General features: G+C 40.6%; 1 long non-coding RNA gene across 1 annotated transcript; it reads right to left on the bottom strand.

Moving 5' to 3' along the window:
* Positions 1-15830: 15830 nt before the first annotated feature.
* Positions 15831-27569, bottom strand: LOC113587814. Its single transcript, XR_003411782.2, has 3 exons — positions 27469-27569; positions 16479-16551; positions 15831-16373 (listed from the first exon to the last, which is right to left on the bottom strand). It is a non-coding gene; the product is annotated as an uncharacterized LOC113587814 (long non-coding RNA).

Raw genomic sequence — 27569 nt, 5'->3', positions numbered from 1 at the left:
AGATGTACAGTATTGGAATCTTGTATGTTAATTGATGTCCACCACACTAAACGTCTGTCGAACACTAATTCAGACCATTCGAGCTATTTGCCAAGGTGGATCGGAGAGCAGTACATTTATTATGCAGACTGCCTCTTAATTAGTGATGGCCATCTCACACTTAGCGCTGCCCAACTGAGGCTCTAATGCAGAAAGAGAGAGCGAAAGCCACCCATGATTGATGAGCCTGGACATGTGCATCGGAATTAAATTTGGCCTGCTCTAGATTACCTATGCTGGTTTTTGTCAGTGTCAAAGCACCAGTGTCAAAGCACCCTGACTCTATGCTAGACCTCAAGGTTCAGTTCTGTCATTAAGTTTGAAGGAACTGGCTCCTGCTTTTTAAGGTTGTGTTTTTGGCTGCTTCTTCAGTGGCGTCTGTCCATGGTTTCACTATGGGACATTAATATGCACCTCCACCTCTGTGTGTTGGTGGTGTTTGAGGTGAGGCATACGTGTGGCAGGCTCAGGTGGCAGGGCCAGACCTCTTGCACCAGATGCTCCACTGTGTGATTTATTCCCCTTCCACTCTCATGGAATGTGGGGAATCTTCAAACAGGTACCTCACTTTGAAATCTCATCCTGGCGTGATAAGGCCATAGCTAAATATATTCTCTCCCTCTTGGCAGAGTGTAAATACTAAGACTCTCTGTCTGTGTGTGTGTGTGTGTGTGTGTGTGTGTGTGTGTGTGTGTGTGTGTGTGTGTGTGTGTGTGTGTGTGTGTGTGTGTGTGTGTGTGTGTGTGTTGGGGCTGTGGGCCTATGCATGTTATGCTTATAAGGAAATCTGGATGACTGAAGACTGATTCTCCTTCCACACTGTTCCTGGTTACACAGTGCAGTTCACGACTAAATGTACAGAGGAACTGTTTTTGTATTGTTTTGGCTTTGTACACCAGCACATTGCTTTATACATTAAAATGAAAAGTAAGAGAAAAGTTGTGTGTTCAGTTGTTTCCTGGCGACTTGTAATGTTCATATTCAAGAGAACTAACAAAAGGTGTAGAGTCTAGATACTCGATGTGGCATTTGCACTGAATGATGAGTATACAGAATGATGAAATGATGGATTCAGCATGCTAAATTCTGAAGTGTACAAAGCCATCTTGACTGTAATGATTCAGCAAAATGGCTCAAAACTCAGTGGATGTTGCTTCACTTTGCAGCATAATGTAAAGTGGCTGTAAAGTTCTTGACTGGCCAAGTCAGCCCCTAACCTGAACCCCACTGAGCATGTATTTCAAGCCTGAAGACAAAGCTAAAGGTAATAAACAAACAAACAAAAAAAAACAAAAAACCACAAAACAAAGAGGAATGGAAAGTGTCTGCATTACCATCAGCGTATCACCAGTAAGATGCCCAACATTGGGCAGTGCTTGTGGAAGTCGCATTAGCACATCAAATGGCTACAATTTTATGAAGACAATGTTAATATCACCAATCACTATTGATCACCTTAAATTGCAGGGATTATGTATATTAAGGGCTTATTCCTACACTTCAGCCAATATAATTAAAATACGCTTGAATCTGAAGCCATAGTTTAAACAGCATGGTTTAATTGCACACAGTTATTTAACATTAGAATCAGTGTTTTGTTTGATGTTGTTACCTAGTTACTTATGAACTGTACTGTACATTAGATCCTAAAATGGACACTCTTCTTCCTTTTCCGCGATTTCTGTACTGTCAGTTTCAGGAGCTGCAGTTGCTGGGTGCATCGTTAGGTTTCAGGGCTGTTATCTACCACCCGATCAACTCTGCTCCAAGATTCCTCCCTCAGGTGAAACATTTCCCTGCCGTTGCCCAGCCCCCGCTCCATTCACCCTCGTCACTCTGACAACATGGCGAGCCCCGAAGTTAACATTTGGATAACAGATGTGTGTGCCTGTTTCCATTTCCTTTCCTGGTGACAGGAAATCTCGCTGGCGATTCCTCGTGTCTCCCGGGTGATGCCGAACTAACGGCAGCTTCCTCATTCCCCTCTCCTCTCAGGCATGGCCGAGCCCCCGTCACGTTTTACTAACCAAATCCATCGTGAATGGCCGTGAGCGTGGCTTGAAGGCGGGGGATATTGCCTGCTGTTGGGCCTGTCGAGTCAGCTATGTGTGCTTCACTACTGAGATGGAGGCTCAGGGAGTGGGTGTGGGTGTGGGTGTGGGTGTGGGTGAGGGTGAGTGTGAGGAGGGGGTATTGCAAATATACTCCAAACATCCCGACACATTCCAATATGAGGAGACACCTTGCAGCACATCTGTCTCTGAAATACTCTTATTGTCAACCAGTGTTGCTTTATACACATAAAAAAGTGATCCCAGGTGTGCTGCTAGTGCCTGCAACGTTTGCTGGATGTTAGGATACAACTGAAAGTAGAGGAGAGGCTGTCAGGGGAGTTCCCTGCAGCTACACAGACTCTGTAGTGCTGCAGATCTTATAATGGACCAGGTCACAGTAAACCTCCAGCTGATTAATGGACATTTGTCTGTAATTGCAAGAGAATTAGCACAGTGATTATAACATCAACCCACCTGATGTGACAATCAACTTGTTTTAATACAATGGAAATGTCAGTGATAAATTATGCACATGGTTATTAATTATTTGGTTGTAAAGTCTTTTTTGTGTTTGGGTGAATAATATGTATAGGAGATGACATAAATTGTAACAGTGTTTGTTAAATAGACTTTATTTGACTTTATTTTATTTGGAGAGTTTTGTTTTCATTTTTCATTGTATATCAGTCTTATGGAAACATTGCACCACAATTATGCAAAAAGAACGCACCAAAAATATGCACAAAGAAAAAAAATTACATAAAAATTTCAGTCATTAGTCCATATGCTGCTAAAGTACAGGGCTTCTTAACCCATATACCTATATTTAAAAAAAAGCCATTTAAATTGATTCAGTGGCCTGAGTGAACGCATTAATTTTCTGTACTAAAAATATATTTTTAAGAGGGTCTTCAGTCCTACTTTTTCTTCTGTGCAATGCATAATGGATTCCCATCCAATCCATTATGGCTGTGACTCCTTACTTCGCCAAGGTTTGGTCTTCTTTAAATGAAGTTTTAATAAAGCACGACGGAGGGTGTCCAAGATCAATTATAAGACACTGCCTATCCCCAGATACAGATACTTGTGCTTAGTTAACCATAATATCTGTCAGTCATAATCCAGTTATCCATATGTAAATGTATGAGGAGTCAGCTGAAGGTTGCCTCACTCTAACAGCACCATGTGCGTGTTTCCTGCTGTTGACTATTTTTCCATGAGACCGGCATGTAAGGTCACCATTTCTGTGACAGGTGGACAGGAAGGCGGACTTCACCCTCATCATTTGAAGTGTGTGTCTGCTTTGGAGAATGTCTCTCTATGTTTCATGAATATGTTAAGAGTCACGCTTTAGAATAGGGAAGAGATATTAATTTAATATTGTGGCAGGAAGGGTGTGTAAGTTTGGTAAGGTGGTCCAGCCCCCTGTCTGAGGTGACTGTGATGTAGTAGCCAGAGGGCTAATGTCTGCACTTATGTATTCATTTGAGCAATAAGTAGCAATGGCCACAGCTGCACGCCAAAAACAAACTGCCTTGCATTGGCCAGCCATTTTAATTAAACGCCATAGTTTTGGCAAATTTATCGATTCATTCATCTGGTGTGGACCCTGATGGATGGTGCAGGCTATTTCCATATTTCTACTATTTCGATTTAATGTGAGTTAAGGGAGGCAGAGATAGGAATGTGCTGTTACAGCTTAATGTATGTGCCCGAATATGTGCATATGTGTCCTAACTTTACATATAGATGCTGTTTGGCCCAAAATAATTGGTGGTGAAATGGCTTGTGTGTTTGTGTGTGTGTGTGTGTGTGTGTGTGTGTGTGTGTGTGTGTACATGCGCGTGTGCGTGTGCTCTGGGTATAAATGATGGACTTGGTGTTTAGCACTCCATCCACACCATAGAAACCTCTTCTCCCTCACCCTCTCCTCTCACTGCTCCAAGCCACATACAGATGGGTCTTTGACAGGCCTACAGCTGTTCCCCTAATTGTTCATTAAGTGTTCTATTGATTCCCTGATTCACAGTACATGTGTCTTTCAGTCTGGCTCTTGTGTGAAGAGGCAGGCACACACACACAGCGCCCCTGAGATGACAGAGGCGGCTGATGTCGAAAATACGGGCTGCCACTTCCAATCGAGCCAGTCCCCCTCGGAGGACCCACTCCAGCCTGCTTCTCATCGCCTGCTAGCTTTTCTATTTGCTAAACTTTTAGCATCAATCAATTAAAGTGGCGGCAGCTACATGAAGTGATGTTTAATTCCTTGTTAGGCCAGCATTGCCCTCAAAGCACACCTGGCAGCTAGGAAGGATCCCCAAAGGTTCATCAGTACAGAATATCAGTAACAGTAACTGTATGTTGTAGTTAAATGCATTACTTGCAGTATACAACACCAAAAATGTGGCAAGAGAGAAAGTGAAATGAGGAGTGGACTAGAGAAAATGGATGAAGAGAGATGGATGAAGAAAGAAGAGAAGCCAAGAAGAAAGAGAAGGGGGAGAAAGAGTTCTTGTTCAGCATCACCATTGACTCCAGGCGATTTTTTAACAGATAAGACCATCTGCAATTGTGGATTATGGCAGTCAAGCAGGTCTCTCCGCAGGCTGATCCAGATTTAGTCTCTTGACAGCACAGATCAGAAACGCAGAGCCGCTTGCAGGCTAGGCATAAATCTCCAACCTAACAAATAGACCCCGATAAACTGTAAAAGTTATTTAAATTTTTCTAATGGACATCCATGTGGATGCTTTGAGTTGGCCCTGCTCAGTCAGGGATCAACCTCACAGATGAAAATCAGAAGCAGGCACGTGCACACCTAAAAAAGACAGAAGGATTTCTTCTGGTTCAGGCAGAGCATACCTAGCACTTAATGACACGCCACTGAAAAAGTAAGCAAGAGAGATTTTGTTTGCAAATATGGTCAGGGAGGGAGGTAAAATATGGCCTGGACATCCTGGAACCAATTATGTTAGTTATAGACCACAATCTGGCTTTGCAATCCTGGGCTTGGTCTGTGTTGGTGTGTATGTGTGTGTATTTGTATGGTGAGGACTCTAATGCCACTGAGGGACTGATAATGTTCTCTGTAAAACACAATCACTCTCCCCTGCCTCCACTTTAGATAAGCCTCTAGGACCCCAATCAATACTGCCCAGCTTGGTGACTTATCATTGTGGATGTAGTGTGGAGTTGGGAAGCAAAACCATCCTAGCCCTTGCATTAAAGATGTAGAGTGTAGGTCCTCCTTGACCACCTAAATGGTCCCGTATAACCTGTGAAACGAATCATGAGTCATTTTTGCAGTAGACGTAGACAGGTTTCTGAAGACGCAGCAACATGGACCCTAATTATAATCATATCTGTTCTTATTTGGACAGCTACTACTTCAAATTTTAGCAACAATTAGCATTTATTCCAAGTTAAATATATTGGCATTATCACTTTTTCAGCAGAGAGGAGGGATGGACATTTTAGCAAATTTAATCGATAAAATAAATCTCCAGGAGAGCACGTGAAGCGTTTCCTGTTGTAACTGAGGTTGTTACAAGTGTGGTGGGTTTTTTCTCCCTCAGGGCTGTGACCCTTATGCTACTAATGTTGACTCCAGTGCCCAAAGCTGACCACACAGCGAATGCTGGGTGGTGAGGAACTACAGCTCCTTGGCCTTGCTTGCCTTCGCAGCTTCGTTGCGGTACCCTAACCCTAACCCTACATTCAAAGAAAGTGATGAAAGGACGGAAAGCAAAAATCTCTGTTTTGCCACATTATGGGAATCAATCCATTTTATTAACTCTTATTTTCAAGTGTGCTTATTCTTCAGACATGATCTATGATACTCAGGTAGGGTTGCAGCAAACACAGAAAAGTCATTAGCCTTGAATGTGATACTTGCCTGCGAACTGACCTTGCATCACCAGTGATACTGCACTAGTAATCTTTAGCAAGTGAGCTCTAATGTATGATGTAGTCATTTTACAGATGAGCACTGTTGTGCTGGGCATCTGAGAGAAAAAGCATCAAAGCCCTGAATGCACAAATTGAGTTTATCGAATTTATCTCATTTGAAGACAGAGAATCTGCTGCATACCATTTAAGCTATGCCTTTAAATATAAGCAAGCAACATAAATGCTGTTAAAATAATTAAATTGCCATGTAAGCAGACAACACCCCCCCCCCACCTCCCACCCCAAATGTTGAGTTAAAAGTTCATATTTATGCAGTGAGAGTGTTGTACTCATTTGACACGTTGGATAGATATTCTCACGTAAAGGAAAATGCCCACAGACATGAATGTGCACCCAAATGCAGCCCATCTTCTCGCTGTGAACACTTGAGCTGATTAGGGATGATTTTAAAGAGAGTACTCCTGCCTACTGTTTACTAACACTTCAGCCTCTATGGCTCATCTGTTAGAGGCTGGAATAAAAACTGGTCAGAGGGGTGTTCAGGTTGTCTTTAACCTTGATGATGCTTCCAGTAAGGCCATGTAATGGGTCCCTAATTGCTTTCGCAGAGAGCGGGACATGTTGACATTTCCTTTTGCGCTGGCAAAAAGCCGCAGCTCCAACCATTATGCTAATCCAACCATTATATATCCAGGGGTATTTATGGGCCTGACACAAACGATGTTGCAGGTAAAGGGCTGTGAAATGGTCTGTAAACAGAGGGAATTGATTCCCAGGCCCTGGCGATAGTCAGAGGCGCTGCACAGAGAAACATCCCATGTCTCGCCATGTCTCGCCATGTCTCGCCATGTCTCCCCAGTCTCCAGTCTTTCAAATTACCAGCGACAGTTCCACCACCCTATATGGCACTGACATCAGAAAACAAGTGAGAGTGAAATTTGATTGGTTCACCATGTGTAGAACAAGCATGATTCAAAATCAATTTTTCCATATGCAAAAAAAAAAAGCCTGCATACATTACACACATGTTCTGAAGTATGCTGGGGTAGAAGGGTCAGAAAATGTGTTTTAAAAATTATTCTTACAAGTAATTGGTGTATTTGTCATATAAATAAAAAAAACACTGTTAAATTGATACAATCAAGCACAAAAGTAGGATAATTGCTTGGTTACTTATTAATATATAAAAAATTGTGCAGAATGTGAAGCATGCAATAAGAGGATTTGGTATCCTGCTGCTCCAGACAGTGATTAGAATGAATTCATTAGAAACACATTTTACGGCCATCTTGTAATAAACCCTATGAATTCTAGATTCATTTAGCACAGTTTCTGTTCATTGCACAGGGAAGCCTAGCTTACTAGTGCTGATAGGAGAATCTAATTGAATTGCCTTTTCCGTTGGGTTGTCATTAATTCACTCCACAGGTTTTCACGACCAAAAGTAAATATTACTTCTTCATTTTTGCAATTATACTGCATGCCAAGACAATGGCATTTAATTTTTTTCAGCTCTTTAAGCACTGAACATAAAAACGTTTGCTACAGTGTAATTCAGATTAACATAGTATTCAGTATAGGTTTATTAATGCCATGCTCAAACATGAGAAATTAAAAATTATTTAGGATCAGCCACTTATATCAAAATGTAAGAATACATTTTTAAACAAGTCTCACAATAATCCTTCACATCCAGTAATTGTCCTTGGAAGCCATTACAAGACCAAAGATTATCACAAGATGACAGAGTAACACTTTTAACACTTCAAGACTGATAATGAGGTTAATTAAATAATCTTCCAGGTAAACCAACTCTGGACAACTATATTTATGTGAGTATTTAATTGTGCAATTTTATTATCAAAGGATATGAAAAAATGACAGTATTCACATTTTACCCAGTATTAGGGTACAAGATGATTTAATTATTTTAGTTATTTTATCCTTCCAATTAGCTATTTAAAAGGCTGGCCGCACATTTAAATGGAAAGCACTGCCTTATTCAATGTCAAAAGCACAGCCCCTCCCTTGGTTACCCCAATCTATGTATGCTAAAATAGTAAATCTCATGTATTAATCCATCCAGAGTTCTACCTTGTTCCCCTGTAAGATAGAATTGTAAAAAGTGCAACAGGGCTAATAAAAGATAGCGCCGTCGTAATGAAGAAGTTTTAAAGTGGGAGCCTTTTCACGCCGATTTGTCTCAGGTGGAAGACCTGGTGGAAGATACACTTCCCCAGCTGTAAGTGCACATTTTTAGAATGATACAAATTGGACATGCCGAAAAAGCTATGTTTAAAATGATACATTTTCATTTTTAGCAAGGATATTGATTTACATGCCATTAATGAATTTATACGAGAAAACGACACGAAACCTTTTTCTGTACATTTATCTGTACACTGTCTTTCATTCATGCTCTATAGATCCTATTAGCTGCTAGTTTTAAGATTCCTGAACAAACATTGCAGCATGACATGCAGGTAACTAGTGCATCCCCACTGCCATGGTGGCAGGAACCCCTGTAGCACTGCCACGACTGCCAAAGCCCCCTAAATCAGCTGATGCATATTAAGAATCAGTGTACATTAGAGCTACTGACACCGAGCAAGGTGTAATCAAAGCACTAATATGGTAATAAAAAATAGTCTCTGTCTTCAGAAACTCTCCAATTTGAGATTAATATCTGAACTCTCATTTGCAATATTCAGCACTGGCCCCAAAGGGACACAAGATAGATCTGCATATCTGCCATCCCCCTCTGCACTATCTGTACCTGATCCAAATGTATTGGTGTAGAGAAAAAAAATCAAACTTCTCAACAGCAAGCTCCCGCTATACTCTGCAGATAGCAACTTGTAGGTGCGGGCCGATACCTGCCCAGCGTTTCTCACACAAAAGCCCTAGTTCTATTTTCCAGTGAGTCAACTCCGTTTCTCTGCACTCGGGTGGGACTCGGGTGTGATCTCTTTAAGTCATAAGTTAAGCAAATCCTGAATCAAAGTGCAAGTCAGCGTTGTGTATTAAATCTTACTGGGAAAGATAGAACAAGCTTTGCGTAGTTACCGAAGAGCCTATTGTGTAGTAATGAGGTTACTTGAATATAATTTTGCATTCAGTTCTATGTAGCATCTATCACTGATAGGTTGGCATGGCATCCTCCAGCATTTTCATAAATACAGAGGAACAGAGAATATTTTTCTGGGTTTAGTCTGCAGCAGTAAAATATAGGTAGTTATAACTGATGATTTAAGAGTAACCGTGCTGTTCCTGTACTTTGCATTTAATACCATTTGGCAGCAAACACATAAAAATAATGTAACAGTAATAAGTAAAAAAAATAAAAAAATTCTAATATTCTAAATGAGTTAGCATATGCATCTATATTGCTAAATAATTTTTATGTGGGCAATACACACACACACACACACACGCACTTCTCCTATTTAATATATATGAAATAATATGTAATATTTTGATTATGTAATATTATCAAAATTCTATACAATTTATTTACATTATATAAATTCTATACAATTTAGGGTAAGCTAGTGATAAAAATAGTGATATGTGTGTGTATGTGTGTGTATGTGTGTGTATATATATATATATATATATATATATATATATATATATATATATATATATATATATATATATATATATATATATATATAAAACAGTAAAATATAGGTAGTTCTAAAGGAAATTCATGAGTGTGAGCTTGTTTATAGCTGCCTAGACGTAAGTGTGTGATGATGTACAGAGGTCACTTCAGGTCTCGCCCCTCACCTGTCTTTGTCCTCTACATGACTGGCCCAATTCCACTGATTATCTATTATCATCTTATTGGGCATACATTTTACAAGCTGTTGAGAGTGCGGCAAAATCAATACCTTTTAAATGATGTTTATATGTGATTAACTGTTAATATCCTCACAAATTATTTAATATAATAAGGTCATTTGTCTTTCACATGGGCTTGGTACCTGGCAAAGAATAATAGAATAATAAATGAGGACACTAGTAAAGGAGAGATTTTCAGATGCTTCCCCCAGCTAGTTTTATCACCCATATCCTCTTTACAGCCACAAAGCAGCACTATGGTTATTTTATGCAAGTAATAAAATTAGCCTGAGATGGAATTAGCAGACTCGGGGCCCTTTATAGGTCAAGCCGGTGCTTTATGTTCCTGCGACTCCCTAGCACTATTGTCAAGAGGCTAGTTAGCAGGGTCTTTAAGCATGATTTAATATGTCCATGCCTCAGAAAATAGTTAAATAGCTAATTAAATGGAGGAGTTAATTTACATATTAATTGACCTTCCAGTAATATTTATATTGATACCTACACGAGAAGCCCTTGTCTTCATTGCCTTTCATCATAGTTAGTCTGAGCAAATATGGTGTAACTTTTTTTGTTTAAACTCAAGTTGCTTTTTATCGTCGCCGGAGAGAGACGGCGCAGATATTCACGGCCAGGCTCTCATCACAGCTGGCTCAGGCTTGGGTGGGCCTGCCCGTCTTTGTTGTGAGATAATGGAGCAGTGCCATAAACAGCCTTGTGAAGTGGCCTCAAGGGTCTCTGCGAGGGGAGGTGGAGAGTAAAAGGAGGGTGAGCTGGGACTCTCGCAGAAGGAGGGGAGATGTCGAGCGGGTTTTTTGGAGCACTGCCCGTGTCACAGCGACTCTTAATTATAACACTGATCGCTAATCAGGCTCTGAAGAACAGTCCCCCGAGGCACTGCATTATCCCAACATGTCAAGAATTAGCATAACATTTTATCTACACTTATATGCCAAGGTTGTCAACTGCCCTCCTTGCTCCCATTTTACTCTGTATTAGTTGGCAAAAACACAAAGGTATAGAGAGTGCTCATTTAACCGAAGTTACACCAAACTGGACCAAGTATTTTGCATTGGGCTACATTTAAAAAGTGGAATTGTAGATGTTAATGTGTTCTAGAAATGCTAACAGTGTCATGCCAGCACTAAATAATGGTGTAGCTTTGTTTGTTGGGAAGCCAACCCACTTTGCCAGACATATTGTGCTCTTGGCTTCAATGTATTGCACCCTACTTTGGGGAAGGATCATTTGTCAACACTTGTCTTCCTTTTGTGTACCCTATTCTCTTCACACAATGAGTCCTGAAAAGGATTTGCATGCTGGCCATATTGGACAATAGTGTGTCTAAATGGATCCTCCAACCCCGTGTAAACCAAAAATGTGGCGACAAATAATCGAGACTACAAGGGACAGTAATTAGATGTGGCTCTTTTGTAGATAACATCTAGCCAAAGGAACATTTTGTTTTGTATCTTATGATTCTAAATAAACCGATGTTTAAATACATATCTGTGTTAGTTTAAGACAGCCCACTTTTTTTTGCTTGATTTTAATAAATATAAGGGCAGGGCAATATCTCCAGGAATCCAAAGATGGATGAACTTTGGCCTTTTTGTTCAAGTGTGGGAGACTTAGCCGGTGTTACTCGTCCAGCACTTGACTGAATGGATTACACTCCTGCTGGTCTGTACAAAGAACAGCGGAGCCAGGTTCTCTGGCATCTGCCTCAGTCCCTGTATTATAAAAGCTACTCAGCAAGTAATGGTGTTATACACTGCCATGTGAATTGTACATGTGCATGAATTTGTGTAAGATACATGCATATAAATAGTTACAAATGAGAGGAATAATTCTAACCATTGACTAGAAAATGACTGTCATACTGATTGTAGAAGAAAAAATTAGTCACCAGTTGGTGTTCAGGCACTGGGATACCATCCAGACCTGAGCCCATGACAGGTTTGTTATTGCTGTAGCGCACACTCTTAACAACAGGGATGCTAACAGTGCTTGTAGGGGAGTCAGAGGTTTCTGGCCAGACCAGGCTCATTGGGGAGGGTCTGGGATGCATCATCTGCACAGAAACAATAATCCAGGGTCTGGTCACCCAACCAAGCATCCAGCCTTGTCCACTGAATAACTCTATAAAATGGACACCTGCCACGCTGGCCACATGCATCACCGGGGGCCTCAGAGAACGCAGGCCAGCACAATCGGCCAGTAGTCACGGCTAGTTGCCCGCTGATATATCAGACGTGATCTGCCCTGTGCAGGGTTCAGCACCCCAGCCAAATGTTGGAGTTATTTGTTCTTGTCATTAAACTAAACTTTATTGTGACCCTCTGAGGCTGTTATTGCACTGGTAGCACTTCTCCCATGCTGGACTTTATCTTTCCCACTGTCTATGAATCTCGCAGGTTTTGCCATTGAACTTCAGTGAGCTATAATTCCTTGGGTGCCCTCATGCAGTGGAAGGGCAGGACAGGAGGTAAGAGGAGTGCAGGGCAGGCTGAACTGATATGACAAGAGCATGCGTTTTTCAATTTGCTCTCATCCTGATTTGCAATTTAATAAACACTTTTCCAGCATGCACACGGTTGGCCTCGAGTCAGCCGTTTCTCCCACTGCATCTCTATGTGCATATGCTTAAACATTTAGCCTTTACTAAAATGTATACTGAACAGTGATAGGATGATGATGAATAACGACAGTAACTTTTTACATTACATAGTCACTGTTATAGTATAACTGTCCTGTATTGCAATATAATGTACTGCAATGTGATGAGGCAATGTGATACATTGTACTTATTTTACATTCATGGGTAATGTTGTTTGTTATGTAGGTACATAGTATCAAATGCACCTTTACATATCATTACTGAGAATATTACACTATAAATAATGTATAAAATATATACCTTTCAATAGTGGCTATGCAATGTAAAATATTGCCATAACATTTATTTGATGCTATGTTTATTATCTCATATTAGATTTGTGTACAAGTCCTTTTATATGTGCATATATTGTACTGTTATTAGGGTTTACTTTTGACATTATACAACAATGCTATCCTTTTTTTTAAATGCTACCCACACTCCCCAATAGAAAAGTAACTTCCATTTGCAGGTTGCAGTTTTCATATATATATATATATATAATTTACTACAGTTTTGCAGATTGTAATTATATAACAAATTGTGATTATTTTGGATGAGCAGCTATTTATGCAGTTCATTCTTTGTTTTCCTTTTGAGTTTATGTGTTAGTTAACTAACACTGTAATATTTGTATTTTCATATTTGCACTTTATTTTGAATTCCATTGTGCTTTTTGTATTTTGCTGAACATACTCTATTGCATTATTTATTCGCTAGTCAAATAATTATAGTATTATGTTGTCACCACATGCTAAAATACAAAAGCATGAAACTATTAATAGTAAACTAAATTCAGGATGGTGGGAAGACTAATTAAATTTTTCAAATGAAATGCATTTTTAACATGAAAGTTTTGAATTTAGCACAGAAGTCATCAAAACACGGGAAGTGAAATGTGTGTGATTATAATAGGGAGTGTTATGAGGTGTGGTGTGTCTTTGACTCACTCCTCTTCATTGCTCGTTCTGCTGGCATCCTTGGCAATACTTTTGTCACCCATCCTCAAAATTCCATCATCACTCATATTTTACAACATAGCCATTTTAAATTATGATGATTTACACATCACTGGATGTGAAAATTGCTTGGATTAAATGAATCTTTGTAGCCAAAACATGTATATCCATCAACTCATGGCCCAGGCAGTTAGAAAAACATTAGCATGTTTGGGGTATACTCTGGACAAGAGGTGGCTGTTTTTACTGCCAGTGTATTTCTGAAGGTTCTTGAAAGAGACAATGCGGTCATAGAAAATATAAACTGCAGATAAACGAGGTGACATAAAACTGCAGTCCATGTCCTGTCAAGCTTGGGTAGCTTCCAAGAGAGAGAGAGAGAGAGAGAGAGAGAGAGAGAGAGAGAGAGAGAGAGAGAGAGAGAGAGAGAGAGAGAGAGAGAGAGAGAGAGAGAGAGAGAGAGAGAGAGAGAGAGAGATTTAATTTAACCCATACAAATAGCTTTCACATTCCTTTCACCTTTGCCCTTAAGATTGCTGGATGACTGGAACATGCCTTCTCCTCTGAGGTTAAATATAACAGCAAAACAACCGACTTAAGGTTAAATTGACAAAACCACAATGTTATTTAGGTTTTCGTATTTCACAGTTTATTAACCATTTTACTGACATGAACATTTTCAAAAAAAATCTTTTATATAATGTGACATCAAATAAGTGCTGATGACAGCGCCATTAGATTCAGAAAATCCTAGCACGTTCAAAAGCTGAGTTAAAGTTCTGGGTAATTAGGACTGCTCATGTGGTTGGTCAGCCTTGCGTTTACTGGGTGGCCTTGGCAGATAGACCATCTCTTTCAGTCACCTCTGTGCCAATGAGGTAAAAATGGGAAGTTTTTGCTCTTTAAGATGGCGGGACATAACCTGTCCATGGAACATAAATGTGTCGGAGCCTCTTGGCAAAGACAGATGGAGCCCTGCATGCTTGCCTTCATAAAAAGGTCTTTAAACCCCCATCCAGATCCCTTTTTCAGGGAAGCATGAGATTAAAGAACAAGGAACTCTGGCATGGGAAATGTAATGGATTGCTGGGGAAGGTTTCAGAGTGCCGTCAGTTTGTGGTGGCGAGGAGGAAGAAGGCCATTATGCAAAAGAGGACCGCACAAGCGACCTGCATCTCCTCTCTCAGCCGAGAAAGACAAAGAACAAGCAGGCAGATGGCCCTGATTGCACCAGGAGAAGCCCTCATGTGCCATCACGTGCCAGCATCTTGATGGATTCCCATATTTTGACTGTTATTACATTTGAATGAAAATGATTTCTACATTTTAAGCAAGAGTTGAGCACCTGCATGGTGATTACTTCATAGATGGGATGGGAGGTGTGGAGGAAATGTGTGCATCAGTGGCTGATGTCTTCTCAGATTAGGGTGTGGTTTTAGTTCAGAGAGGAGTTCTGCAGGGAATAGTGGGCTCGATCCTGATCTCTGAATAAATATAGTCCAGTAACGTGTGTGACGTGATAGTGAGAGGTAGGTAATTTGATGTTCCTGAAGAAGAGAGCAAGAGAAGAGTGAGTGTTTTAATCCAGTAGCTGATGGAAAGAGAATCGCAGGTATAATGTCTTCCCATGAAGCATTCAACACCAGCACGCTGCAGCAGGGAAGCAAAACCGGGTGGTGTGTGTGTGTGTATTGTGGAGATGGTGACACACATGAACAGAGTAAGCTACTCTCGTCCTCAAATAGACTGACTCATCATGTAGCAAAATCACGTATATTTAGACCGATATGTCAATGGGCATGATGGACATATTCAATAAGAAAATGCAACTGAAACTATATTAACAAAACATCCTTGAAAAGTAAGGTTTTATTCCCCCTCGTATATAATAAAATTATGGCAATTTTACATAATTAGTATCATGAAAATCATGTCATTTTATATGTAACATGACTTAAAACATAGAATAAATCTACCACATCATCTATCTGGATATACTTAGAGCACCAGAAATTACAAACCCAGACAGTCCCTACTACTGCCCCCCAGTGGTGTCAACCTCTCCACATACCCACCCTCCGCCCATTCCAACTCAATACCCCCACCTTCCATATGCCCACCCTCCGCCCATACCAGCTCTGCACCTCCACCCTTCACCTTTCTCCTACACTATATCCTGACACAAGACAGCCCTGCAGGCGGCACAGACTCCATCACCACACCTCCCCCCACACACACCTCCCCTGACAGACAGAACTGCACTCAGCTTGGTTTCTGGGCTCAGGTTTAGACCTGATTTGAATACAGGCTTGTTTTATGGAGGCAGGTAATTGGAAGCAGGTGATTTATTACAGTGTATACAGGGCCTGCATCCAACAAAATATCTGGAAGCAGGGAATAATCACTTCCCCCGCCGTCATGACATTTATCTGGACACAGGTATATTTTAAACACCCCGCATTGACAGTGTTGACTATTAGCCGTGAAATAAATTATTCACCACTTACAAGGGGAGAAAAAATGAGAAAATTCTCCTTTCACCGGCCATAATGGGACAAAGCAGCATGCCCAGGAAAAGAAGAGGCAGTCATTTTTTGTTCAATTACAAAAGGCAAATATTTATTATTTATAAGTACTTGCCTTGTATGGGCTTAAATGTTATTTATGAACCTGTTGCATAGTGATTTCCAATGTAACTCATTATTTTTCGCCAGAGGGTGTTGTAAAGGAGCAAGGATATATTTAATGACACTCTGCTAGTCGGCGCAATTACACTGTAATCATTATGTAAAATGTGCTATTAATTAAACCAATTTTCTGCAGGGGAACATTCTCTTCTTCAGGGCTTCATCTTCATCACTCAGCATTGTGGTTCCTGTTTTTCTCCCCTCCTGTATAATGTTGTGACTTGGGTGCACAGATATTTATGAAAGGAATTTTCATTAGTTACTCATGATATGTTGGCAGGCCCACATTAATATGGAGATGTTACAGACCATAATTAAATCTTACCTAACATATTCTCTGTGTCCTCTGTTGTGTTGGGATGGCAGAGCTGAAAAATCCTGGTTCATTCATTTTTTGCCTAAGAAAATGTAATAAAAAAAGTTAAGGAAGAACATGCAATATGCACATCTTAGAGATAAAATTCTATTACATTCATTATTCATTAGCCAATTTTTAATTCAAAGCAGTGTACACTGCAAAGCATGAAAAATTATGAGAAATATAAAAGACAACAGTGATATTTCTATACGTTTATTTGACCTTGCATTTGCTTGCATCCTAGATCTTTGTAATTCATTAAAAAGAATCGTTCAGAGCTAATTTCCAATAGACACAATATCTTCCAAAATCACCAGTCATTTAACTCCATGTTAAACTTTCGTTATCATGGTGTGAAATAGCTTGCACTGTTTGTGGTAAATTTGCAGTCAGACAACAGCCCCCAATAATCCCACATGGAAAAGGCTATCGTGCTACTATATGATCTGTAGGCCTATTATATCCAGTAGATTGCTTTTTGTATGCTAATTGAATATTCTGTGTCATTTGCTTGTTTTATAAAAAAAAACCTACTGCTTACATATGTGAAGTTACTACAGATGTTCTCTACAGCAGAGTAGTCTACACAACACAATAACAACATTATTGATGTTCTTCAGAAAGAGACTTGTTATGCTTTGTCTTAATAATTAACGATGAAACATTGTGTCACACATCTTGTTGATGTATCTATTTGGATGTGTGACTATATATATATATATATATATATATATATATATATATATATATATATATATATATATATATATATAGTATACTTGTACGCTCTTGTATACTTCACTACAATTTAGAAATTTCTAGAGAAATTCTAGAAATTCTAGAGAAATTTCTCTGTCTCTCTCTGTCTCTTTCCTCTTTCCCTCTCATATATATATATATATATATATGTATATATATATATATATATATATATATATATATATATAAGAGTGAGAGAGACAGATGCTCCAAAAGAAAATATCTGTGTGGCTCTGAAGCATGTAATGCTGTTAAAGTAGCAGTTTCTTGGCATGGCTTGTGTTTTCAGTATCTGTTACCTTTACCTCTGACTGAAATGGAAACAGAAACAATTCAATACCCAGAGAGAAGGCATTTACAATGCAAATGTGACTGTTTGCCATTTGGGGAAGATAGGTGAAGAGCTTTGAAGACAGAGATCACATCAATTTCTACGTAAAGACAACACCTCAGCCTGATGTTTATTTATTTGGTGTCATATAAATAGATTTCTTTTACACTGATAAGAAAACAACACTTTGGATCTTGGATCTCTGCACAAAATTATGCGTTTATTCACCAGGCTTGAGAATAAATATTGAAACTCTGTCAGGACACTATGAAGTTTATCATATGAAGTTTTGCAATGTGAACAGTGGAGTTATTGTATGATTATTGGAGGCTGCATACTTGCAAAAGTCACACTAGAATATTTCATCACTCATTACACTGGAAAAAAAGATCATTTCTGTGTTTTCAAGTGTTGGAAAAGTGATGTTAACAGCACACTGTAGACTTTGGTTTGCTTTATGTTATAGCGCTGAGGTTTCTTACATTATCATTTAAAAGCTCTGGGGTTTCTTACATTATCATGTGCTTGCAAACATGAGTTTTTGATTCTTGATTGCATACGTACACAGTGGGACACACACACTTTACAAAATGAAAGCATGTTTTAACAGCCCCATCGTCCCTTCCAAACTTCTTTTCAATCTGCATAATAGCACCATTTAGATTACAACCATCTGAATGCTAGGAAGCATCATGCTTCCTCCTACTGATAGGAATTGCAATATTTATTCTGCCTAGTATATTACAGCTCACCAGATGAATGAGCTGATCATCTTATACTCCATAACCCTGCTGCCTGGTGTCACTAGAGCCCATTCCATTAATAAACTAACACCAAGATCATTATGACTGGCTCCTCTGAGAGAGAAGGGGCATCATTGAATATCAAAGCAAGATTATCTTCACCATCTCCTTTCTTCGAGATGAGCAAATTATTACAACACACTCCTTATCTGTTTGGATAAGTAGGAGGCATGCCCCTGATAGATGGCACTGTTTACACATGAGCGGGGATAATATTAGGGCAAGCTACAGCACCGATCACAGTAATGAACCCCCGGCCAGTCACACGCACGAGGGCCAGATAGATTATACTGCCCACGCCGTCAGATTAGGCAGTCTGTTCAGACGCTACACACAGAGAGAGGTACTTGTAGAGTGTGTGTGGACTTGTGATTGCAGTTATTCTCTCCTGTGCTATAACATAGCAGCCAGTCTTCCAAAGTGCAGAATTTAAACTAACCTTTTGCCACTAAGCAGTTTATTCTGTTTTATTGTTTTTTTATCTATGGAAATCATTTTTTAAAATTAGACATCGATTTTCTGTGTTCTCTCACCTATCACATTGCATCTTGACAACTCTCAGAGGATGAACACTCCTCCTCTATTATGAAACTCAACATTGTCATGCAACCAGGTTAGTTGGTACTTAACAAGGACAGAGGGGCATCGCCATCTTTCAGTTCGATAGAGGACATAGTCAGTTTTCACTGCCTGACACATATGCACTATGTATCACTATTATAATGGCAGTGAACACACCCAGCTTTGAACCCAGGATGGCCCAGTGGTAAACATGTGCTTTGACCACCAGACTAAAGATCACCATTAAACATTACGTATCATGACATGATGTTACCTGAAAATCAAATGCCACTTAAAGATGTTAACCATGTAACAAAGAAAGTTTACTGATACATGTATGCTTGGATTCAGGACAAAAGTAGACACTTTGCCTTTCCCCCTTTGCCTTTTGATGTTAGTTGAAATTAGACATGAGTATTTGAAATATGGAAATAAACTAAAAGACAAATATCAACAGAAGCAATAATCCAAAAATATTTTTAGACTTCAAGAACTTTTAGTCACATGTTTATGACTAGTACATACATTTCTAATATTTTTATTATCTTTTGAACCTTACTTTTGTATGCAACTTGTTGTATGCTGACATTGTGTGCAAAATGTGCAATTATTCAAAGCTTTTGTGTGAGTTCTTCATTGAATTTATGTCTGTTAACACCAACTTACAATGCACTAATCACATCAGATTGCATTCACAAAGACTGTGTCTCCTTGCACAGCCCAAAACAAATAGAGGTGGCAAATACTTCTTGGACAAAGTAAGTTTAATCAATAACACAAGCACCTGTTTAGGGCTAGTCAGGTTGAATAAATCAATAGGTCTGGAGAAAAATGGTAGAACAGGAAAGGTTAAGAGTGTAGATTAAAATGTGTTCCCTGGAGCATGTAAAAGAGTCACAGAAAGATTTCAGGAAGGGTGTGTGTATGTGTGCGTTTCTGTGTTTCTGTGTATTTGTGGTAATGTCTTGTGGGGTTGCATTCTTGGCATGCGTCTGCGAGGCCCACATCATCGTTCTCTATGTGTCACAGGAAATGGACTGATAGATCACTTCCTAGTGTCACTGCTTGGTACTGGTGACAATCAGTGAAATGATTGTGTCTGCCTCCACACATAGGCTCATAATTGATAGCCCAAACCGCAAAGACTCTCTTCACGCGTTTGCCATGATGGAACATTAGATTGAAATCACTCCCGATGAGGAGGAGCCACCACCATTTGTTATTTACTTCCTCCAGCATATTGCCTTCTCCCCCCCCACCCCAAACCACCACCCCCTCCCACCAAAACCCGCAACTGGAATTTTCACCACAAGAGCACATTATGGTAATCAGACAGTATGTGTGTATAGGAATCAATCAACAGGAAAGCCATGGCAAAGAGTTATGACAGTGCAAAGTCTGTTTGTAACTTTTGATTAATGGAAGATTTGCCATGGGCTAAATTGAGAACGAGGCAAGCTAGCGGAAGACTTGGGGGCTTAACCCCCAAATTTCCATTTAAATGCAGGAGGGGAATGGGCCATGGAGTTCAGCTCACGAGACGTATTCTCACAGCCGAACCAATTTCTAAACACTGCTTGTAGCACATATTGGCTTGACTGAATAATCGAGACCCTCCCATCTTCCTGATCATCATCATGATCATCAGTAGTACCTTGTGGCCACACTGCTGATTGATAGAGCCGTTTCAGAGATTCTGTTTGTATTATGGGCTTCCGTACAAATATATACTATTACATCTCTGTACAGTATGTAGTTTCAGCAAGCAAATGAAAGGTAATCATTGGTGAGTTGTGGGGTTTTTGTGAAGGCTGTACTGGGAAGCCGTAACGCTTCAACATAATTTATGTACAATATATATAATTTATAAAACAAGGAATAATGTTGCCACAGTGTAATTTAAATGTAAGAATCTTCACACTTATCTTTCTTAACTAAAATAATAGAATGTGCCTCTGGAATTAGGTTAAGAAAACTGTTAAGATTAAGATGCTGTGAAAAGTAATATATTTTGCAACATTTTCTCTATAATAACAATTATACTTTACATCAGAACAACACATGCTTTATCAACCCAGCCATTTTTTGCATTCAAAACAGCAGATATTAGGTTTGCAAATTCAAGGTGCAAATTGTTTGTGGACTACCCATTATGCTCTTTCTAATGTTGTCATTAGCAATCAGCTCACTAGGAAAACAGGGGCATGAGAGGGTAGGAAAATCACTTGAACTCACGATCCACCATGGATTGGCCCGAGCAGTGAGGTCACCCGCAGGCTGGGATGACAGTTTGGGTCAATAACTGAGGCCAGGGGGGAGCCGAGTGGGACTCCAGGGGCCTCGCTCAAGGGCTCGTCTGCAGGATGCTGAGGATTAAGGCTGGTTCTCAAGACGTTGACAGTTTTGTTTTTTTTCCCCTTACTGCTGAAGGAGCTGCAGTGAGCCGGGCTGTCGTGGGGCGACAGTGAGCTGGAGACTTGCTGAGTGTGCCAACTCCAGCTCCTCGGGTCAGCCTCCCAGGCCCTCTACTGCCACAGCCAGCTCCGTGACAGGATGCTGAGGTATGGAAGGGGCTGATGGGCCGTCAGGTATGCCCCCCCCCCCCCCCCCCGCCCCAAACTCCTCCATCTCTCGCCCTGTGTTTTCAGCCCTGTCAGAGGGCTCAGACATGGCTCCTATATCGCTGACGCTTGAGTATTGAGTTATTGATACAGTAACAGTGAGAGTTTCAAAGAGCTTCATTGATCTCAGTGGAGAACTCACAATACACTCTATGCATACTGAAGACAAAGCAGAAGTGTTAAGATAAAACCGGAAAAAACAAAACATGCTTTACATGTATAAATGTTTAATTAAAACATATTATTATATTGCTTCTATTGTGGGAGAGAAAAGAATTGTAAAATGTAGATGTTGGATGGAACTAAAGAAATAGAGTTATGAATGGGGCCTATCAAGACATCTCATTTTGACACATTCAATCCAAGCAAAGGCTTCTCGAGGGGAAAAAAGTAATAACCTCCACCATTTCTTACCTCACCTTAACCCCCGCTTATGAAAAATCACTCCTGAACTTGCGCTGGCTCACCGGCTTAGGGGGATTTGGTAAGTTTGGCAACTTGTCAAACAGATGGATCAAACAGAGATATGGAGTCTGGGTCATTTCTCTCTCCCTCCCTCTGTTCAGCATGTAATATGTGTCTTGTAAAAAGCCTTGTGCCTGATAGAGGACTTAGACTGGCTGAGCTGCTTTAGATCCGGGTGTCACCTGGTGATTCCAGAGGTCACGCATTAGAGCTGCCTATGTTATTCCACATTCCGTTTGCTGCTCTCCAGGTTTAGGAACGACAATGCTTGCTGGGATGCTAGCAAAGCCTGCTAGGCTGACTCCATCACTATCAATTGTCTTTGAACAGCTCCGATCATCACCTCAATTATCTGCTGTTCCACCTACCTGATGGGTTTTTGCCAACTATAACTTCTCTGTCGATGAACATGGAATAATGGCAGCTGATAGTAGTCAGGTAGAATACACCAAGGCATTTAGGGTGTCTCTAATATACACACACACACACACACACACACACACACAGACACACACACATTGCAGCCACAGAAGCCCATTCCCCCACCTGCAGAAAAGCCATTTACTGACCGCCAAGATGTCAGGAGCTTTGGCTGCCTGTGGGAATGGAAGTGATGTGCATTCTCTCCTAAAGCTGAGCGATGCAATGGAGAGAAACTCATTTACGCTTCAAATACAAATACACGCATGCAGAGAGCAACAATATTTGGGCCATGCTTGATCTTATTCCAGAGGTTACCACGTGAGAGGCTGATATCATAGCACAGAAACAGCATTTAGATTAAGTTATCTTTACATGACAGAAAAAATATGAGGAAAGAAGTAAAATAATACTTTCGGAGCAAACTGTGAATGAAGCTGTCTACTCAAACTTACAGGTTTATTAGCCATGTACAAATATTTTAGAAACGTACATTTAAATATACCTCTAGTCACAGACATTATCTAAAACGACTTTGTATTAGCATTTCCCTCTTGGTCGACTATTTATAAACATTTTGGTTGACTTTAGGGTCATCTCTGCATTGCTCTGCTTCTGTTGGCCATAATAAACGAGTATAATTACAGCGACTGATTGGTTGGAAGGTCATTGGTAATCCTGTAATTTTTCATGGATGTTGGGGTTTGTTGGTGATGAATGTTCCCAGCCTTTGGTGGATCTCCTCACACTGCCCTGTGCATGGAAATGTAACTGCAAATGAAGCTGTTCTTACCAACTCCCTCCCCTCCATTCCTACAAATGAACAAGTAAGATATTTTATCTCACAGCGTTAGTGAAAAGACTTTGGTATTCCATTTCATATTCCATGCCATCTCCTAAACAGATTCGTTTAGAGTTCATTAATGAGCATCTATTTAGTAATAAGCGCTACATTACAAAACAAGCACTTTTAGAAGCAAATTAGTAGCATCTTATACTATAGCATGACTTAAATTTTGGTATTGCATAGACGGCGTTATAATTTATAATTGTATTAAAATATCGGCATATTATGGAGTGTTTCATTATTTCTTTATATGCTGTTAGTCTTGGATACTTGACAGTGTGGCTAGTGAACACATAACGTGCCACTTGCATGCAACTCCAGATCACTCACAAAGACGTGCTTTATCAGATGGATCTTTTAATATTTTTATGGTACTGATACAGAGGTGCAAATCCACTTTTAAAGTGCCAAATCAATCAGTCTAACTCTCAACAGAACTTCAAATATGGCAATAAAACATCCAGCGAGTGTAATTCACCTCTGTGAAACACTCAGCATTCTGCCTGTGATTTAAACCACCTTGGGCATGGGTGCCTATCACAGTTGCAACACATTTTCTCAACCAATTGCGCATTACAGTCTTCTAATGGTCAAGTCAGACAGAGTAACTTATAGCAGCTCATTAAAAGGCTCCTCTGACACTCTCTCTTTATCTCTCTCTGCCTCTCTCTCTCTCTCTCTCTTCATTTCTCTCGCTCTCAGTGGACACAGTGTCTCCTGCCTATTTGCAGTGATTTCCGCAGGTTAAATTAATGTGCTGTCAGGCCTGTTTCGGAGGCAGCTACTGTGGCTGGCAGGTTCTCTGCTACTTGGCCGATCAACTACTCATTCGGAGCAGAGGTGTCTGGTTAGCTAGTCAGTGAGCCAGTCAGTGGACATGAAGGAGACAAAGGACCTGGGTGAGGAAGGTTCTTCTGATCCATGTGCTCGGCTGCTAGCTGACAGCCTGGGAGAAGTCATGATGGACGAGGCTCATTCAAAGTCAGACAACATTTTCTCTCAGTCCCAAAGCTGTGGCCTGCTATATACTTTTGCCAGTCTGGCCTGGCCCTTTCAGCCTTATGGGGCCCTGCGGGTATGAAACTTGTGGAAAGTTGTCTTTAATAAACAATAGTATCAGCACTGGTACACCTTAGCATGCTGGTTCCATACAGAACCAGAACCAGAAACAGAAGCAAATACTGCTTCTGAAAAACAAAGGCTCAGAGCTTTAAAGAGAAGGCTGCCATGTTCACAATCCAGTATAACAAAATGCTTTATAGAAGGGAAGGTCGTTACATTGTGTCTTGTCAACAAGGAAACAAGCACGCTATAACGATCAACGTTGTCTCAAACCTGTGTAGAACCTCTTCACAATGAGAATTACAACATGGACATAACTACTCACCTAAAATGAAGAGTAAGAGGACTTTAATCTAATCTCGTTCATTTAGTAGAGCTTAATCAATAGCCACGCGACGTCGAAAGGTCTAGTTCAGCCATTGATTACCGTCTCTCGATTCTGTCTTAACAATAAGCTTTGTGGGAGAGATGGATTGAGAGCAACTTAGCATTAACAGGCTTTTCGCTCTTTAATCTAGACTTCCTCTGGTGGCTGTGGGCTTTCTGAACAGGCGGTAAGCTGAAGCTTGTCTTATTACAGCCGTCAGCTGGTGGGATCAGGCCCTATTCCCTAGCCCCATGTCCCAAACCTTAATCCAATTTGTTCAGTCTTCTTGTCCTAGCCTGACGCAAAATTAAAAACCTCGCTCCACAAAAACACTTCGCATTTCCAAGGTATTGGCTGCCTCTGCTAGACTAGAAACTTCATTTATTCTGGCTAACTTCTCAATTATCTTCCCAGTAGTGGAGACGTGTAAAAGTGCAAAAATCAATAGGATTCCATTCCCCTCGTATTGGAGGGGGAAAAATTAATGAGATAGGACACTCTCTTAATCAGAAATAAATGTTTTAATTCAGATAATGACATAGTTTTCCCTTGCAGAAGGATGACAAATGCCAGGCCAGCAGCCCCCTTGCAAGAAGCCGTTTCAATTTTATTGTAAATATAAAAGGTATTGATCGGTGAGATGTACAAACCCTATTGCTTACAAAAGCCATTTGGGGGGCCTGGGAAAACTATTAAGCGTGGGGTCAGAAATCAATAAACAACACTAAAATGTGGCCACGCTTGCCCTGGCTGGCACATTGGAAAGCAAAATGGCAGACGCAGTGACAGAAGAGTCAGTGGTGGGAAGCGGGCAGGGATGAAGGGGTCAGGTGTGTAATCATGGGGCCTCTGACAGCCACCTCACACAGACAGTCTACTGGGTCAAAACGCACCGACTCATCAGCCTGTCAGCCAAGTTCACTAAGGCTCTGGCCTGACACATCTCGCCTATTCTGTACCATATCTCATTCTGGTGGGCTTTGGCCATCAAACACAAGAGTTTATTTTGCTCATCTTTTTTTGGTTGTTGTTTGCAGACACTAGCAGCCTCACAATTGTTGTACAATTGTCATGATAAAGAAATGTACATTTCTGATGACAGAACAGACACTAATATTTAGAAAGTTTGTGACTCATTTACAGTCGTTAAAGATCTGTAAATCCCGCCTCCATGCAGTCGCCGAGCTCCAGTGGAAGAGTGCAATATGGTCTCAGACACAGGGCAATGACATGAACCTTTAGTGATGGATTCTCACTGACTTCTCCTTGGAAAGTTGATAAAGTTGTAATTTGTGTGCAGTAATTATTGTGAGGATGGGAGCATGAGCAGGGCAGATGACTTAACCCCAGATCTATGGACTCCATTGGACAAGCTGTGGTTCACAACCTTGCCTGCACTTTGCTCACTCCTCCCATTGACTGACCCTCCCAACATGCCGTCTCCTCGCAACAAGTGGAGCCAGGCATCCAAACCCTGCCCAGGGACAGCAAAGCCATCTTAATAAACATTGCAAATTGATAAATCATTGGGAACCCCTGAGAGACTTTATCTGCAAGAAATCTGAGGGACTTAAGGAGGGTTTGCCAGTGAATATTGCCATCTTCAGCGACATCTGCTTGGTAGATAAATAAATAAATGACGGTACGTGAATCTGTATACAAATGAGAGTGTCCCCTCTTATGCATGAATAGAGGTTACAGAGGGCTGCTGTGGATGGAAATGGTTCTTTTCCTGCCCTTTGGAAAATGGGATTTAGGAGAGGTCACTGTCGCCTATCAGAAGGTGAATCGTGGGGCGTTTTAGGAGAGGTTATGGGGTCCTGTGGATTTAGATCTCTGAGCAGCCCTCCTCTGCCGCCGTTCTTAGTAATGTCAGTTTCCATGTCACTCTCATCTCCCAGAGTGATGATGGGGTGGGCCTGATACGGCCCCCTGTTGGTGCGGCCACTCGACCCCGCGTGTAATTCCCCCTTAATGCCGTCACAGTGAACAAAGCAGCCCATCCGCTGCACACAGACCCCTTTTGACCCCTTGTAGCCTAACACAATGCAATTGGCCATGTCATTATGGCTGCCTGGACGTCCCATTCCCTGTCTCTGCATGCACGCAGACTGTATAAATTGATTTTTAGCTGTCAGTGGGACAGGGGCCAACAGATCTCCTGGCCAGTGAATGAAAATGAGGGAAGAAATGACAGCAAAAGGTCATCTGGTATTTTTGAGGATATCCAAGAAAAATGGTTGCTAAAGAGGGAGCAAAAATTATTTATCCACCACCTCTTCTGAATTTCCATGTACTTTATCACAAGCTTAGTCTGCGGCTAGCCACAAATTGTGCTTGTTGGTAATAAAAAAAATATTTAGTCATTTAACAAAACAACTTTTGTGCTAATCGTTGCTTTCCAGTAAAATTAAAAAATGCTGCATGATTTATGATGTATTTATGATATATGAAGTGTTGTACTGACCACTGCAAGAAACAAACTACTTGAGCCATTTCTTGAAAAAGTCTAAAAAATGTAATTCGGTGACCTGCACACTGTGACATGGAAACCCAGAGCTCGTTGGGCATGTTAGATTTACCTGCACACCCTTCCAAGCCTTCTGTTCCAGCATATCATCATTTACATTAGGAGTGCAATCCCTTCGCCTTGGTGAACAATGCCAATTTCTTACATACGGGTGTCTGCTTTTCTTTTGCTTTATAGCAGAACAAACTCACCATTTTTCACTGGTCTGATGTATACGCTGCCTGTGACTGCTCCATAATTCAGTCCAAAGAACAGAGTCACTTTTTTTCCCACCACTTTGTTGTCTCGTGAA

This window comes from Electrophorus electricus, chromosome 3 (genome assembly GCF_013358815.1).
Source record: "Electrophorus electricus isolate fEleEle1 chromosome 3, fEleEle1.pri, whole genome shotgun sequence".
In the NCBI taxonomy this organism is placed as follows: domain Eukaryota; kingdom Metazoa; phylum Chordata; class Actinopteri; order Gymnotiformes; family Gymnotidae; genus Electrophorus; species Electrophorus electricus.
Note: the sequence above shows the minus strand (reverse complement) of the source record. Positions and strands in the feature narration are given on the sequence as shown.